The sequence below is a fragment of the Schistocerca gregaria genome, chromosome 8 (genome assembly GCF_023897955.1).
Source record: "Schistocerca gregaria isolate iqSchGreg1 chromosome 8, iqSchGreg1.2, whole genome shotgun sequence".
NCBI lineage: Eukaryota > Metazoa > Arthropoda > Insecta > Orthoptera > Acrididae > Schistocerca > Schistocerca gregaria.
In genome coordinates this window covers 199,451,406-199,469,459 of record NC_064927.1, presented here as the reverse complement: position 1 = coordinate 199,469,459, position 18,054 = coordinate 199,451,406, and the positions used below count along the sequence as shown (strand labels likewise).

General features: G+C 45.5%; 1 protein-coding gene and 1 pseudogene across 8 annotated transcripts in view; one reads left to right on the top strand and one right to left on the bottom strand.

Annotated features, from left to right (window-relative positions):
• Positions 1 to 18,054, bottom strand: part of LOC126283943 (ankyrin repeat domain-containing protein 50-like) — a 471,892-nt gene that overhangs the window by 206,308 nt on the left and 247,530 nt on the right. The window lies entirely within an intron of this gene.
• Positions 16,811 to 16,928, top strand: LOC126285561 (5S ribosomal RNA; annotated as a pseudogene).

Below are 18,054 nucleotides of genomic sequence, written 5' to 3'. Positions count from 1 at the left end.
TGGATAGCGCCATTTTACCACACACTGTGTATTTTAACCACGGCGGCATGCGAACAGTTTAGAAACTTTGCCGTTTCAGGAAGACTTTCAGCTTTGGCAGAAAGCCAACCATTATGTCCTTTTGCACTTGCTTCGTTCCCAAATTACGACAGAAAATGCACTGTCCCCCCACCCACCCTCCGACACGCTTTGTATCTCCTCTAGTGCTAGTGCTGCCATCTACCGCCTGTGGGTGGTTACTGCGTATTGGCGTCGAACGTGGCCGAACGGTTATAGGTGCTTCAGCGCGGTACCCCGCTGCTGCTACGGTCGCAGTTCAGAATCCTGCCTCGAGCATGGATGTGTGTGATGTCCTTAGGTTGGTTAGGTTTAAGTAGTTCTAAGTCTAGGGGACTGATGACCTCAGATATTAAGTCCCTTAGTGCTCACGGCCACTTGAACCATTTTTTGACGTCCAACATAGGCGGTGAGCACATTAATCTCACTGGCAACGTCTCTCTCCTCGAAGCAAATTCTGACGCGCCAGATTCAGTCGTTCATGCTTGGACATGCGCAGCAACTTGAAATTCCACGTTGTGACCTCAAAAAACTAGACCACGTTCGCTTTCACGTCCCCGTGTGAGGGCAGCTCAAGGCATTAGATTCACAAACGGAAGGAGCGGAGTTCAAATCCGCCTAAGGCCATACTGATTTTAATTTTCATCATTTTGATGTGCAGCTCCTTGTATTGGCCGTGTTTGCAGTTAAAAATATTTTGGATTTGAGGTCCGCCAGTTACGCAAAACACCGTTTTTCTTTAACACCCAAACATGTTTCGGCACCACTGTGCCATCATCAGTGGGTTTCCTTTTTATTTTGCACTGTAATATGAACATTTATGTTAGAAGTTTGTAAGGTTATGTTAATATTTAGTAGAAACAATCGATCGTCATTCATCAAATGTAAAGGTATATACAAAAAAGCGATCGATTGTTTCTACTAAATATTAACATAACCTTACAAACTTCTAACATAAATGTTCATATTACAGTGCAAAATAAAAAGGAAACCCACTGATGATGGCACAGTGGTGCCGAAACATGTTTGGGTGTTAAAGAAAAACGGTGTTTTGCATAACTGGCGGACCTCAAATCAAAAAAAAAAAAAAAAAAAAAAAAAAAATATAATAATAATAATAATAATTTTCTGTGCATTCCCTAAGGCGATATGGGCAAATACCAGGATGAAATTAAAATGAAATGAATACTCCTAGCTCCATACAGGCGTTGATATAAGGCAACGGGGACAGCTGAAAATGTGTGCTACGACCGGGATTCGAACCTGGGATCTCCTACTTACATGGCAGACGCTCTATCCATCTGAGCCACCAAGGACACAGAGGACAATGCGACTGCAGGAACTTATCTCTGGCACGCCTCCCGTGAGACCCACGTTCCACTGCCCATTATACTCATTACTCGCTGATTCCCATAAGAGTTCGGACACTGTCTGTGCCTCCGCATAGAAGATGGTCAAATGGCCGGCGAACCTTAACTATATATATGAAGATGGTATCTGTTCTTTCGGACATGTCCGAAAGAACAGATACCATCATCATACATATAAATACCAGGATGATTCCTATGTGAAGGTTACTGGCGATTTATCCTTCCTCAATCTGAGGTTGTGCAGCGTCTGTAATGACCTCATCGTCGACGGGATATTACATACCAATCTTCACTCCAGGTTGCTAACATTTAAAACTCCGAGACCATTACGTTCATAGAACAGCCACGCAAGTTATTACTTTTCCTCGCATTTCCACATTTCAACAAATAAAAACTTAATCTTTTCAACTTCAGTTACAACATACACAGAGTAGTACGAAATGGAGTAAAATGGTAAAAAGAATGGCACTGAATGAGTAACAAAATGGTACCCACACTTCCAGCGAAACTGCAAATAAAAATATTTGGAGTACTTACTGACCGCATCGTAACGGAAGAGGGCTCTGCGAACTTACCTGAAACAGAAACATGACATCGTCATTGCACAGGTAAATTTAACAGTCACATTGTTATGAATTACACGATGGGGACCTTAAATCTATAGTGAAACAAAGAGTATTGCTAGCAAATTGCATGGTGTGTTACAAGACGACTGTCTAGCTCTAACAGGATCCGGCTGTAGCCTTCCTGTTCCTTTCCCTCCTCACACCTCAGCATCACACCTCACCTCAGCTAGGAGCGCTAGCAGTAGTATTCGCGCTCACGGAGAACTGGTTAGCCACGGCTGGCGTAGAGTTGTCATGAAAATTAAGAGAACAGTGTTATCTAACTGAATATTAACTTCAAATTCCAGTCATTTTCAGCAGGGCGCGTCAGGAAAGCTATCAGAGGGCACGATTTCGTCAACAAACGCCATCATAGTTCAGCCAATTTGCAAGAAATATTTATAAACAACATTCAGAAACCTACCTCGTGAACCACTATTTGTATTAGCGAAAGTGAGTCAAAATCCCTATAGCTGTTTCTGAGATTAGCCTCCATACATGGACAGAAAAATTCGGCAGGGTACTTTATCTCACAATATATGGTGATTCCCACTACGCTTCTGATTAGAGAGTTGAATATATATTTCAGTTTCCTTTAGATTTCTTTTCTACATAAAATAATTATTGCATGCATTGATTTATTGTAAAACGCCATAGACGTCAAGCAGTATAAACAGTGGTGAAGACCATTGCAAAGTAAGCTACACACAGCACAGACGCGTTTATAGCTATGAAATGTATCCATTATCAAAATCAGTCCTTGAATCATTTATCATTTCAGTGACATTTAAAGATAAGGTGAAGCACCAACTAATCCAAACATGTTATAAAATTACATTTGTGTGTGTGTGGGGGGGGGGGGGGGCGTATGTTTTCCTAAACCACACAAGCGATTAAAAAAAAATGTTCAGATATGTGTGAAATCTTATGGGACCTTAGCAATTAATGCTAAGGTCATTAGTCCCTAAGCTTACACACTACTTAACCTAAATTATCCTAAGGACAAACACACACACCCATGCCTGAGGGAGGACTCGAACCTCCGCCGGGACCAGCCACACAGTCCATGACTGCAGCGCCTTACACCGCTTGGTTAATCCCGCGCGGCAAGCTATTACAACCAAACTTGGTACAAATATCCGTTACTGCCAGGCAACAATCTGTGTGGGGATAAGAACCACCTACCTAACATATTTCAGGAAATATGACATCATAAACAATGAGATACGTGAGAAACTGCCGCACTGTGCATAGCTTTTAAATGTTTTAGTCTGTGCAACTAACTGGATTCGCAATAAATTTCGCAGTGTGTGCCCATCTATGCCGCTAAGTACACTTACAAAAGTATACCGTGGTACCACATATACTTAAGGAGATATGAAGTCATAAACACTGAGATGCGTGGAAAACTCTGACATTGTGCAAGACGTTTAACTTTATTAGTTCTTTGTTAGTAACTCTATTTGCAACATGTTTTCCAGACAGTATCCACATACGCCGCCGGATGTACCAACAAAATTATATCACTGTATGACACATAGATCAGGAGATAATACGTCATAAACACTGAGATCCAAGAAAAATTGCCGCAACGTGCATGAAGTTTTAATACATGTATTCTTTACTACTAAGACACTCGTACAGGCAAGTCAAATCCTTGATACCTGGCAACGCTTTTGACAGCTTTCAACTGGGAAGCGCAAACGGCTATAGGCGAAAACCGTAGCCGTTTATTGAGCTATGAAGAGGCGTCGCCATATAGAGTTTACAAAATCGTGTTGTACACACGCGCAGAAGCTGCGCCCAGCCTATGGAAATTGCCCAGGATTATGTCCCTTAGTGAGGATATTCTACTTACACATTTGGACATTGCGCACTTTTCTTTGTACGACTGTTTCATAATTTTAAGGGTGTTTTCATAGACACATGAAAATAAAATTTTTGGATATTCACTAAAAATACAGTTCGTTTACTTTTCGTTGCTAACAGAGAAGTGTAAAAATTAATACCCGGGAAATGCCGAGTTAGTCAGTTACTTTCATTGGATGTTAAAGAAACGTGTTTGAGCATGTAGCCCACCAGCATAGCAGAATAGTGGCGTGGGTAGCTGAAGCAGTAACTCGTAGGGGCCAAGGCAAAGACAGCAAAAACAACACGATTTCGCCATCACAATAACAACCACAGCTTGTTGTCAAGGTAAGTTAGGTCGATCCTGCTGCGAAACAGGGCCAAGGGCCGCTTGTGGCCGTCGGAAAAGGCGTTGTGGCATCCGAGGCGACGGATCAAAAGGTTTTGAAAAGGTCTCGTCTTGTCACAAGACTTCGTCGCTTGCTCTTTAAATGTGTCAAGTACAGGTTCGCTATGGAGGCGTTGGGGTGAGATGGGATGAGTCTTCGCAGTTGCTGCCAAGACGGTGCAGCCGTAGTCCATTAGTAGCCGGATGTAAAACCTATAAATCTGAAGGCCACATGTAGTGCACAGAGCTGAACGCCCATTGATCACTTGGTGAAGAACGTCCAGGGTGTTGGTCGTCTTCCTCTGGACTTCATCGGCGTGGTGCTTCCAGTGGGGGCTGGTGGTCCAAAGCCACACTGAAGTACTTCACAACTGGTGTCCATGAACTGGCAAGTCGAAGACCATAATGTGAGGGATGTTTGGCGGACGCCTCTTAGTCAGTAGCAGAGCTTGACTTTTCGCGGCATTATGCTGCTACCACGAGCATTCGCCTCGCCGACGCAGGTGACTGCCGCAACGCCCATAGAACGCGCAGCAAACGCCGGCCTAATTTCTCCGCACTGTCGCGTGATCGCAAACAGCCCACGCCAAATCCTTTCTTCAGTACAGTACTTGAAGCGTTGCACGACCAATGTCCGACAGTTCGAAGCCTACCGCTAGCCTGGTAACGCCGCCAGCGGAGTAAACCACGAACTGCTAGCCGTCAACGCCTCCGACACATTGAGACTTATCTCACAAGGTTCTGCCCCCCCCCCCTCCCACCACCACCACCACCTACCCCCCCCCCCCCCCACAATATGGTTCAAATCTGCGTCCGCCAATCCTGATTTAGTTTTTCCGTGATTCCCCTGAACCGATTCCGGTAAATCCGGAATGGTTACTTTGAAAGGGGATGGCCGTCTTCCTGCCCCATTCTTCCCTAAACCGATGGGACCGATGACATCGCTGTTTGGTCCCCTCCAAAAATCAATCAATCAATCAATCATCCAACCAACCAACCATCCATCCACATCCATCATCCCCCCCCCCCCCCGCCCCCCGCTGTGGTATATCACGGCTTACTACTGTGTTGTGTGCTCGAACAACCGCTATAAACTGTCGTGCTTCCAGACATAGAACTTTGGCACTTAAAATCAGCAAGCCTGCCTGTCTCGACAAACAGTATTAAACTACATAGTGGTGACAAATCATGGAATATCTGCTAATACCGTGTCTGGCTTCATTTTGCCCAGTATAGTGCAGTAACTCGATGTGGCAGGGACTTAACAAGTCGCTGGAGCTCCTCCACAGAAACTTTGAGTAATACTGCCACATAGCCATCCATAATTGCGAAAATGTTGCCAATTCCGGATTTGTGTATGAGCTGATATCTCGATTATGTCTCATAAATGCTCGATGGGATTCATGTCGGATGATTTGGGTGGCCAAATGATTCACTCGAATTGTGCAGAATGTTCTTCAAATCAGTCGCTTACAATTGCGGCCAGATGCCATGGCGCACTGTCATCCACAAATATTCCATCGTTGTTTGATAACATGAATGGCTTGAAGTCCATGCATGGCTTGAAGTCCATGCATGGCTTGAAGTCCATGCATGGCTTGAAGTCCATGCATGGCTTGAAGTCCATGCATGGCTTGAAGTCCATGCATGGCTTGAAGTCCATGCATGGCTTGAAGTCCATGCATGGCTTGAAGTCCATGCATGGCTTGAAGTCCATGCATGGCTTGAAGTCCATGCATGGCTTGAAGTCCATGCATGGCTTGAAGTCCATGCATGGCTTGAAGTCCATGCATGGCTTGAAGTCCATGCATGGCTTGAAGTCCATGCATGGCTTGAAGTCCATGCATGGCTTGAAGTCCATGCATGGCTTGAAGTCCATGCATGGCTTGAAGTCCATGCATGGCTTGAAGTCCATGAATGGCTTGAAGTCCATGAATGGCTTGAAGTCCAGTCATTTATCGGTTCATTGGACCGAAGGACCCAATCCACTCCATGTAAACACAGCCAATACCATTACGGATCCACCAACAACTTCTCACAGTACCATGTTCACAACCCGGGTCCACATCTTCGTAGAGTCTGCCCCACACTCGAACCTACCATCATCAGCTCTTATCAACTGAAATCGGGACACATCCGTCCAGGACACGGTTTTCCAGTCGTCTAATGTCCAATCTATATTGTCCCGAGCCCGAGAGAGGCACTACAGACGATGTCGTGTGTTAGCAATGGTAGCACTAACAACTCTAAGCAAACGGCGCTGCTGTTGGACTTCAAATGAAGGACGTCGGCCACTGCGTTGTCCGTGGTGAGAAGTAATGTCTGACATTTGGTATTTTCGGCACACACCTGACGCTGTGGATCTCCGAATATTGAATTCCCTAACGATTTTCGAAATGGAATGTCCTGTGCGTCTGATTCCAACTAACATTGTAATTCCCATCGTATGGCCATGATCACTTCGGAAACCCTTTCACGTGAAACACCTGAGTACAAAAGACAGCTTCACCAATGGACTACCGTTTTATACCTTGTGTACACGACACTACCGCCATCTGGATATGTGCTTATCGCTATGCCATGATGTGTGTCTTTGCAGTGTGCATTGCACTACTTAAAACTGATTGGACTGAGACCAATATTTGAAATAGTCGAACTGAGGGTGACTGTTTTTCTTGCACATAATTCAAGTGCTTCCGAACTGATAAGTGTGTTTATTAATAAACTAGCTGAGTACCCGGCATTGTGCGGGTATGTATTTATTCCTATCTTCTGACTCCCTCTCCCTCTCCTCTTACCTTTCTCTCGATTCCCCCTCCCCCTATCTCTCTCTCTCTCTCTCTCTCTCTCTGTCTCCACCTAGACCCTCCTCCCTCCACACTATCATACCTACCCCAGTAGTAGGCTGCTGGTTCTTACCCCCACAGAATATCTCTCCAGACGTTAAGCATTATGTGTACCCAGTTTGGCTGAATCCAATACAGGGGTTTAGGACGTCGTTTTTGCCCGTGACTTCGAACATATATAAGATACACTTGCGAAAAAAGATTAGTTCATCCCTTTAGCGCTTCCAATTCACTCAATATTTATGGTTGCAACAGTGCATACGGAGAACATGAAATTATTACATTTACAGATCAATAGCACAAGCTCTTCTGAGGTACCAGCCATCGACCCATGCTGTCACACCCATATTATTACGTGGTGTACCTCCACAGGCGGCAATGCAGGTTTTCACTGTGGCATCCAGTCTAAGGTATAGATGGCGAATATTTTCCTGGGATACGAAATGCCACGTCTGCTCAACACGTTCATGTAGTTCCGTAAGAGTCGTTGGTTGATGAGTCTCGTCCCGCACATCTCCCACATTCTGGAGTGGAGATAAGTCCAGAGATCGTGCTGGCCACGGAGCTGCTGCACGTCTCGCAGAGCACGTTGAGTTTCATGGGCATGGTGTGGGCGATCATTGTGCTGTTGGAACAACACATCACCTTTCTGTTGCAAGAACGGCAAAAGAACGATCTAACATGCAACACGTGTCGAGCGCTGGTCAGCGTCCTCTCCACAAACACCAAAAGTGAACGATAGTTGTAGCTTGTCGCACCCCAAACCACAAGGCCTAGTGTGGGGCCAGTGAAGGTTGCACGAATGCACTATGAGAAAGCCCTAACCAGGTCTACGTCGTATGTGCAAACGACCATCACTTTCGTGCACGCATAATGTGCTTTCATTGCTGAAGACCACGGTGCGCCATTCTCTGTTCCAAGTGATCCTCTGATGGCATCAGTCTAGCCGTGCAGGTCGTTGCCATGGCGTGAGTGGAAGGCGGCCAGAGACGTGCATACCCATAGCTCCACAGCTAATAGCCGGTTCGCAACTGTTAGTGTTGATAAGTCTGGGCTCACAAGCCCTCTTATGTGCGCTGTGGTAGCTGTACGATCTGCCACTGCAGCTCTTGCAGTATTACGATCCTGGCGAGTGTCTGTGCTGTGTCGACGTCCAGAACCGTCTACGGGTGTAGGAATGTTCACGTGACCACTGATCGTTGCACAGCCGACGCATCACATCCAGCTTGTGTACCAATACACAAAAGTACCATTCCGCCACTAGGGAGGCCACAATTTGACCCCTTTCAAACTCGCTCATTTGACTGTAGGAAGCACGAGTGTGTGTCTGTAGCATGGTTGCCTGCTTGCTTCACACTTTTGCACCACTCGGAGCCTTCTGGCTGTGAGCATTCCCTTTTAAAGGGTACACACGGTTGGCACTCTGGTAGCTGATTCAAGTGTTTCCTAAGTGATAATTGTGTTTCAAAAACTAGCCGAGTACCCAACATTGCGCGGGTATGTATTTATTCCTATCTTCTATGTGTCTGCCCTTCTCCTCCTCCATTACCAGTACACCTACTACCCCAGGTGGCATACGCCGTTATCAGATCAAAATCGACGTCATCTTTGCAAGCGACGAATTTCTTTCCAGCGGTGTATTTCACTCATATTCATTCACTTAGTTCACCTGAATTTCTAGCGAATTTCGTATCGCAGTTTCGTTGCCACGCAGCTCAATATTAACGACCTCTTATCTCCTGAATTGTGTGTCGTCCACTGACAATTTTGTAGGAATATCCAGCAGCATATATGGATACTATCTGCGAAATCTGTCGTAAATTATGTTGGTAGTAAAGAAGTGTTAAACTTAAGGTCATATCTGATGCTGCAGATTATTACATTTACAGCAGAAATGTAGAAAGTGGTGAACATTTTTCATTTCATCATTTTGTGGGGGTTGTCAGCGACAAGTAGCGTCGCAAAGGTTTGAAGTTACGTGCAAAGTTTGTTGGAAGTCACTAAGTGCTCTCATCCTCGAAAACTGGATGAGTAACGTCTGGGTATTTGGACTTCTTGAGCTACGCTTGTTTTTCAGCCCCAGCTCCTTCCCGTTGATAGGTAGGTGGTTCGTAGCCCCACAGCTATTCTTTCCAGACAGTAGGTGATCAGTGTACCAAGTTTAGTTGAAATCGGTCCAATGGTTTATGGGGAGATGAGGAAGATACACGCATGCATACATACATGGTACATTTTTATAATATGTATTAATATATTGTTGATCTTCCAGCGAGTAAAATCTTCCATACCAAGCCCAATATGGGGCATTTCAACTTACACATAACCGTCATAGGTCACAATTTAGGTGTCGCATTAAATAATAACTAGGTCATAAAGAACAACGACTGTTCAGAATAGAGGGTGTTTCAAAATGAACATACCGGTTTTAAGGCGTTGTAATATTTATTACATTCAACATACAATTGTAAATAATACACCACATGAAAGAGCAACTCAATCTGTTCTGCTTCTATACCTGTGCGCAATGGGAAGAATGTGGAATGACAAAGAGTAACTGAAAAACGTGTTGAACGTGTGCGAGACTTTCACGCTTCGCCCCAAGAAATATCCCCACGGAAAGTTTATGGGCCATTCTTTTTCAGTGAATCAATTGTAACTCGTGTTTCTTATCTTGATGTGTTACAACTATGGCCCATGCCTCAATGGGAAGAAGCTGAACAACACATCCTTATTTGGGAGCAAGACGGTGCGACGCCTCACTAGCATAAATCAGTACGCGACTGGTTAAACGGCGTTGTATCCGACCGGTGCTTGGGCGCAAGGGGCCGGTTGACACGGCATTTTTTGCATGATCTCCACGTTCACACACGATCTGACGCAATCATGTGCATGTGCCTCCGATACCAGCTGATCTATCCTACTTTAGAAATAGTGTTACTGCAACAGTTACTCCTGACACATTGATCAAGGTTTCGGAGTAACTCGCCTATCCACTCGATGTGTGATCAGTGTTCACACTGAATAATTGTAAGAAAAACTGTTTGTGTTTCTCTTTCATTTGGTGTATCATTTATAAGTGTAAGGTGAATGTAATATATTCCGTACATTAATTTTGAAACACCGTGTATTATATTTGGCCGAACATACCGTCCCAGCTTGTCAGTATAGTTTGCGGCAACACATAAAGGTTTGCTAGTAGGCTTTCATTAAGATCGTTCTGAATGTACTTTGCAAATGCAGCCAAATGGGTTCAGCATGATCTGAATGAAGAGGAGAAAGCAAAAGAATCGCAGAATAATTGGTTCAACGTTACAGAACAGAAGTAGAAGAGTTTCTGCAATAAACTGCTTCACTTGATAAGTACTGGATACGAGATTTTGAGACAGAACGGGAGTCTTAGGCGTCACATAGAGAAAGTTTAGACTCTCCATTCCCGACAAAATTCCGTCACCGACAGTCAAAGATGAAACTTATGATGATCTTTGCGTATGACATGAATCGAATCAGAGCTACAAATATAGTGTCTCTGTAACTAGCTGCTTCTGTAAAATGTTTTGTGCCCGGAAATTCGCCAAAGAAGACCCTGGCATACTTGCAACTGGTGTCCTCATTTTGCATTGTAATGCAAGACCGCATACTGCCCTACCAGTAACACAATCTCTCGACAAATATGGATGGGAAATACTTCCTCCCCCATCACACAATTCTGATTGAGGCCGCCAGACTTTGATTTGTTACGCAAATGGAAGTCAATAACTCTGAGGAAAAGTTTTGATACAATATACAAAACTTCCACCGAAGTGTCCCGACTAGTCAGACAGATCAGCAATGCAAGTGAGCTGTCTGGAATACAGAAGTTGCGAAAACGTTGGGAAGCTGTCTTATATTGAAAGTCTGCAAAAGTTCTTTGTAAAATAAATTATTTTCTTCAATTCTGTCTTACAGTGTGCAGAAATTTTGAAATGAACCTTGTATTTTATAAAATTCCACGGCATTACAAACACAGGAATTGTAATGAGTGACATAGGTCGGGGAAGCCTGGGTATTTACTTCTACTGTGAACTTGCTTCAGGGAGACAAAAGTGAATCGCTCAGTGCACAGATGTGGGGGTGGGGGAGAAGGGGGGGGGGGGGGGGACGGCGACGACTTGGGTGCAGTGCACTTTATACGCGAAATGAATTTGAGATGTACTCACGGAATTTGTTTTGCGAGCAATTTGCGCGTGATAAATTTGGCGTGTTTCCAAGCAGAGCATCATACGAGACCGCCACGCCTGGAGGAGGAAGATATGAGTCTATTCGCTCGTCGGCGCTGGAAATGACAAAAAGAAGCTGGCAGTGAATGTGCATGTTGCGCTTTATATGTGTGTGGGATCACGGAGAGTAGGGAGCTGGCATGAGCAAAATGGAAAACAACTCGGGGGGATGCCATTTAAAACTTGTGCTTACGCAGTCGCCGCCGGCGTATTTCGGCTCCTTAAATTACGTCCGCGTTGTGTGGGGGATAGCGACCGGAGAACGGCAGTGTGATGCAGATAAGGGGGAGAGGCGGCCAGCTAGCGTGCGGATCGTGCTCTCTCTCTCTCTCTCTCTCTCTCTCCTCTCTCTCTCTCTCTCTCTCTCTCTCTTCGTGTGTGAGTGTGGGCTGAGGGGGTAGAGGGGGCGTGGTTGGGGGTGAGGCGGCGGACGCCACTTTATGGGCGCGTCGCGTCCCTCCGGCGCCGGCCGTCCTCCATGCCAGACGCCAGACTCTCTCTGCTTCCTCTGGCGACGCCGCTTCCTCCTTCTGGAGCCTTATCTGACGCTGCAGCAATGGCCATCTCAGTTCGGTTTAGTTGAGTGGATATCTACTGCCAGCATGTTTTACACTCGGGAGTACGGCCAATTGTACGCTACTGGCCATTACAATTGTTACATCAAGAATAAATGCAGATGATAAACGGATATTCATTGGACAAATATATTATACTAGAACTGACATGTCATTACATTTTCACAAAATTTAGGAGCATAGATCCTGAGAAATCAGTACCCAGAACAACCACCTCTGGCCGTAATAACGGCCTTGATACGCCTGGGCATTGAGTCAAACAGAGCGTGGATGGCGTGTACAGGTACAGCTAGCTGCCCATGCAGCTTCAACACCATACCACAGTTCATCAAGAGTAGTGACGCGTATTGCGTCGAGCCAGTTGCTCGGCCACCATTGACCACACGTTTTCAATTGGTGGCCAGGGCAGCAGTCGAACACTTTCTGTATGCAGAAAGGCCGTACAGGACCTGCAACATGCGGTCGTGCATTATGTTGCTGAAAAGTAGGGTTTCGCAGGGATTGAATGAAGGGAAGAGCCACGAGTCGTAACACACGTGAAATGTAACGTCCACTGTTCGAAGTGCCGTCAATGTGAACAAGAGGTGACCGAGACGTTTAACAAATGGCACCTCCTACCATCACGCCGGGTGATACGCCAGTATGGCGATAACGAATACACGCTTCCAGTGTGCGTTCATCACGATGTCGCCAAACACGGATGCGACCATCATGATGCTGTAAACAGAACCTGGATTGATCCGAAAAAATGACGTTTTGCCATTCGTGCACCCATGTTCGTCTTTGAGTACACCATCGCAGGCGCTCCTGTCTGTGGTGCAGCGTCAAGGGTAACCGCAGCCATGGTCTCCGAGCTGATAGTCCATGCTGCTGCAAACGTCGTCGAACTGTTGGTGAAGATGGTTGTTGTCTTGCAAACGTCCCGATCTGTTGACTCAGGGATCGAGACGTGGCTACACGATCCGTTAAAAAAAAAAAAAAAAAAAAAAAAAGGTCAAATGGCTCTGAGCACTATGGGACTCAACTGCTGTGGTCATCAGTCCCCTAGAACTTAGAACTACTTAAACCTAACTAACCTAAGGACATCACACACATCCATGACCAAGGCAGGATTCGAACCTGCGACCGTAGCAGTCGCACGGTTCCGGACTGCGCGCCTAGAACCGCGAGATCCGTTACAGCCATGAGGATAAGATGCCTGTCATCTCGATTGCTAGTGATAGAGGCCTTTGGAATCCAGTACAGCGTTCCGTATTACCCTCCTGAACCCACCGATTCCATATTCTGCTAACAGTCATTGGATCTCGACCAACGCGAGCAGCAATGTCGCAATACGATAAACCGCAATCGCGATAGGCTACAATCCGATCTTTATCAAAGTCGGAAACGTGATGGTATGCATTTCTCCTCCTTACACGAGGCATCCAAACAACGTTTCACCAGGCAACGCCGGTCAACTGCTGTTTCTGTATGAGAAATCGGTTGGAAACTTTCCTCATGTGAGCACGTTGTAGGTCTCGGCACCGGCGCCAACCTTGTGTGAATGCTCTGAAAAGCTAATCATTTGCATATCACAGACTCTTCTTCCTGTCGGTTAAATTTCGCGTCTGTAGAACGACGTCTTCGTGTTGTAGCAATTTTAATGGCCAGTCGTGTATAAAGCAAATAATCATAAAAAATCCACTCCGATCAAGCTTGCGAGCGTTCTTCTCGTTCGCCCTCGCAGCTCCATGTCACTCACTGTTGTACCGGACGAAAATACACTCGTCTGTACAAAGGTGGCTTCTTTACGATGCTCCGGGAGGAGAACGATTGGATACAACACACAAAATACATTGAAGGGCCAAATAAACGGGCAAAACTGCCTAATATATGTATGGATCCCGCGAGCACGTAAAAGTGCCGTAACAAGACGTGGCGTGGACTCGAATAATGTCTGAAGTAGTGCTAGAGCGAACTGCACCGTAAATCCTGTAGGGCTGTCCATAAATCCGTAGAGTACGATGAGGTGGAGATCTCTTCTGAACAGCACGTTGCAAGACATCCCAGATATGCTCTATAATGTTCATTTCTGGGAGGTTTGGTGGCCAGCGGAAGTGTTTAAACTCAGAAGAGAGCCCCTTGAGCCACTCGGTAGCAATTCTGGACGTGGGAGGTGCCGCGTTGTCCTAGTGGAATTGTCCAAGTCTGTCGGAATGCACAATCGACATGAATGGATGCAGGTAATCACACAGGATTTTTACGTACGTGTCGCTGTCACAGTCGTATCTAGACGTATCAGGGGTCCCATATCACTGCAACAGCACAAGCTCCACACCATTACAGAACTCAACCAACTTGAACAGTTTCCTGCTGACATTCAGCGTCCACGGATTCGTGACTTTGACTCCATACCACTACATGTCCATGCGTTCGATACCATTTGAAACGAGACTCGCCCGACCAGGCAACATATTTCCAGTCGTCAACAGTCCAGTGTCGGCGGTGACGGGCCCAGGCGAGGTGTGAAGCTTTGTGTCGTGCAGCCATCAAGTGTGCATGACGTTTCGTTGAATGGTTCTCACGCTGACACTTGTTGGTTGGCCAGCATTGAAATCCGCAGCAGTTTGCGGGAGGGCTGCGCTTCTGTCACGCTGAATGATTCTCTTCAGTCGTCGCTCGTCCCGTTCTTGTAGGATCTTCTTGAGGCCGCAACGACGTCGGATATCTGATGTTTTACCCTATTCCAAATATTCACGGTACACTCGTGAAATGGTCCTATAGGGAAATCTCTACTTTATAGTTACCTCGGAGATGCTGTGTCCCATCGCTCGTGTGCCACTATAACACCACGTTGAAACTCACTTAAATCTTAATAACCTGCCATTGTAGCAGCACTAACCGACCTAACAACTGCGCCAGCCACTTGTCTTGTATAGGCGTTGCCGACCGCAGCGCGTTATTCTGACATATCTCTGTATTTGAATACGCATGCCTATACCAGTTCAGTGTATTAGTGCATTATATTACATCACAGATAAGAACAATTACTTAATTTCGTGCAATCCATTTCCACAACTACGCCGCGAGTGTTAACAACTGCCTTAGAACATAAACGTAACACTTGATACAGTCAAAATAGAAGTATCTCATACACAGTACAGTTAACAGTAAGTTTCACGTAGCGTTGTGATTAATATATGCATCACACAGCTGGAGGCAACGCTGTCGTCTTAGTCGATGACCGCGGACTGGGTTGAGGGCTCCTGTGCCTACTCAGTCGTTAGTGAAAAGAGTGGTTGGGCGGCGGTAGAGAAACGTGGCAGCCGGCCGGAGTGGCCGTGCGGGTCTAGGCGCCTCAGTCTGGAACTGCGTGACCGCTACGGTCGCAGGTTCGAATCCAGCCTCTGGCATGGTTGTGTGTCATGTCCTTAGGTTAGTTAGGTTTAAGTAGTTCTAAGTTCTAGGGGACTGATGACCACAGATGTTAAGTCCCATGGTGCTCAGAGCCATTTGAACCAAGAAACGTGGCTACTACCTCTGGTATCTACAAACACATGACTACTCTGCAATTCACTCTTATGAGTTTGGCCGAGACTTTCAGAATGTTTTTCGATCATTCCACTGTCAAAGAGCGCGCGAGGAAAAGAACACTTATTTTTTCGCGCGAACTCCGGTTTATTTTACTACGATGGTCATTTCTCCCTAAGTAGGTCAGAGTCAACAAAATATGTTTGGATTGTGAAGAGGACGTCGCGAAAATATCTCACTTTCAACGAAAACCGCCCTTGTCCTAATCACTGCCACGTCAACTCGAGTGACGCTTCTATTTTGCAATACTACAAAATGAGCTGCCCTTCTCTGAACTTTTTCAGCACTCTCGTATTGGGTTACACGGATAGATCACAATCATTCGTTGGTTTGTAATGCTCTTAGACAGAAGTACTTTCGGAATGACTGAGATTAGAATTGCCTTCTAAAACAAAGAATATTTTCTTAATTTCGTGGCTAAAGCACATCTGTGGCATCGTCAGTAGGTATTCAATAATATTGCACATCTTCATTGCTCGTTTTTTGGTATCGAGGGATGGTCATGTACTTTGTTCGAGTGTGCCGACGTATAGAAGCGGTCCCCGTCCGTTTCTTCAATAAATAATTGCGCTACAGCCCACCATAATTGAGCGACACTAATAAACGAGTCGCCGGGTTTCATATTAGTTTTTTCGTCAGTAAGTAGTTTATACATTACTTGACATTTTATTTTAATACAAAAATATAATTAGTTAGAAAGTAACTAAATCATACATACAGCCGTATTATAACAGATCGGTTTAGCTGACAAAAGAGTTGTATGTTGTGTTCAACGAATTTTTTAAATGTACGTGTACGTAAATAAATTAACGAACAATCTAAAAACCTCTGTCTGCATTATATTCGTGATTTCCCACCCACACGTCTGAAACCCGGGGTCAGTTTTGCTCTACGCTGAGCTCTGGCAAACACAATCGTACACTGAACATCACAGAATTTGAGTATAAGATGTACAGTAAGGTGCGTTATCTTTTGATTGTGTGCATTAGAATAACAGAGGTGTTCGTTATACACTTATCTAAATTTCTACCAAACCCTACTCGGTGTTCTGTAAATAATTTTTGGCATGACAGTATTTATTATTTAAGAAGTACTCTTTAACGTGTGTCCTCGATGGCTCAGATGGATACAGCGTCTGCCATGTAAGCCGGAGAGCCCGGCTTCGAGCCCCGGCCGGAACTCTCATTTTCAACTGTCCCCGCTGACTTATATCAACTCTCGTATGCAGCTAACGGTATTCATTTCATTGTGATTTCTTTCCAACGAGCTGCATGGTCACCGATGGTATCTGTTTTGGCAACGGCCTTGCCGCAGTGGACACGCCGGTTCCCGTGAGATCACCGAAGTTAAGCGCTGTCGGGCGTGGTCGGCACTTGAATGGGTGACCATCCAGGCCGCCATGCGCTGTTGCTATTTTTCTGGGTGCACTCAGCCTCGTGATGCCAATTGAGGAGCGGCTTCGGTCAAGAATACCATTATACCGACCAGGAGAGCGGTGTGCTGACCCCACGCCCATCCTATCCGCATCCTCCACTGCGGATGACACGGCGGTCGTATGGTCCCGGTAGGCCACTCGTGACCTGAAGACGGAGCGCTTTAACGCACTTTCTAAAATATCTGCTTCAGCTTTCAAATTCATATGGCTCTAACCACTATGGGACTTAACATCAGTCCCCTAGACTCAGAACTTCGTAAACCTAACTAACGTAAAGACATCACACACATCCATGCCCGAGGCAGGATTCGAACCTGCGACCGTAGCGGTCGCGCGGTTCCAGAATGAAGCGCCTAGAACCGCTCGGCCACCCCGGCCGGCAAATGAAGATAATGTGCATGAGAATTGCAGCATAGAAATAATAAACAGACTGCTCAAACAAACAGATGAGTGGTCTGAAAACCAAACTAAGTAGCAAATAAGAATACTAACAGTAGGAACCCAACAATGATAGAAAATATTTAAGCAATGAAATTTTAAAAAAGTATTTTCCGAAAGCAGGATAAACTCAGTTCTACATACTGTAATATCACGTTAGTTATGCAAATACCTACTTTGCACCTGTAGTTCCATGAAAAAAACGCCATTCTGTGGACTTTAGACAGTAACAATAATGGCGATGAGGGTTTTTTTTTTCAGCGCGTGTGCTGCTGCGTCATACCTAGTCAGTAATGGAAAATTGTAGTTCCGGGAAGACTCGGAAAATAAACGATGACGAGCCGGCGTCGCGTGGTTAATAGAGCGCCGTTTGGCGTCTCTTTACGGCAGTGACATAAAACAAGGCGGCAGAACGACCTGAGATACGGCGAAACGCAGCAGCAGCAGCGCAGTAGTGATTCGATGTTCAAGGAGAAAGCTGTTATATGGCTAAAACTGCTCTGATCGACCGGTGCAATTCTGCTATTTTGTATATTTAGAGAAAATAGGCTGCAGACAGTGAATCATAAACATCTTGAATATCTGAAGCGATGTGGGATGGAATATATATGAGATTATCCAATAAGTAAGTTTCCCTATTTTATTTCTCTGCAAACTTAACTACGC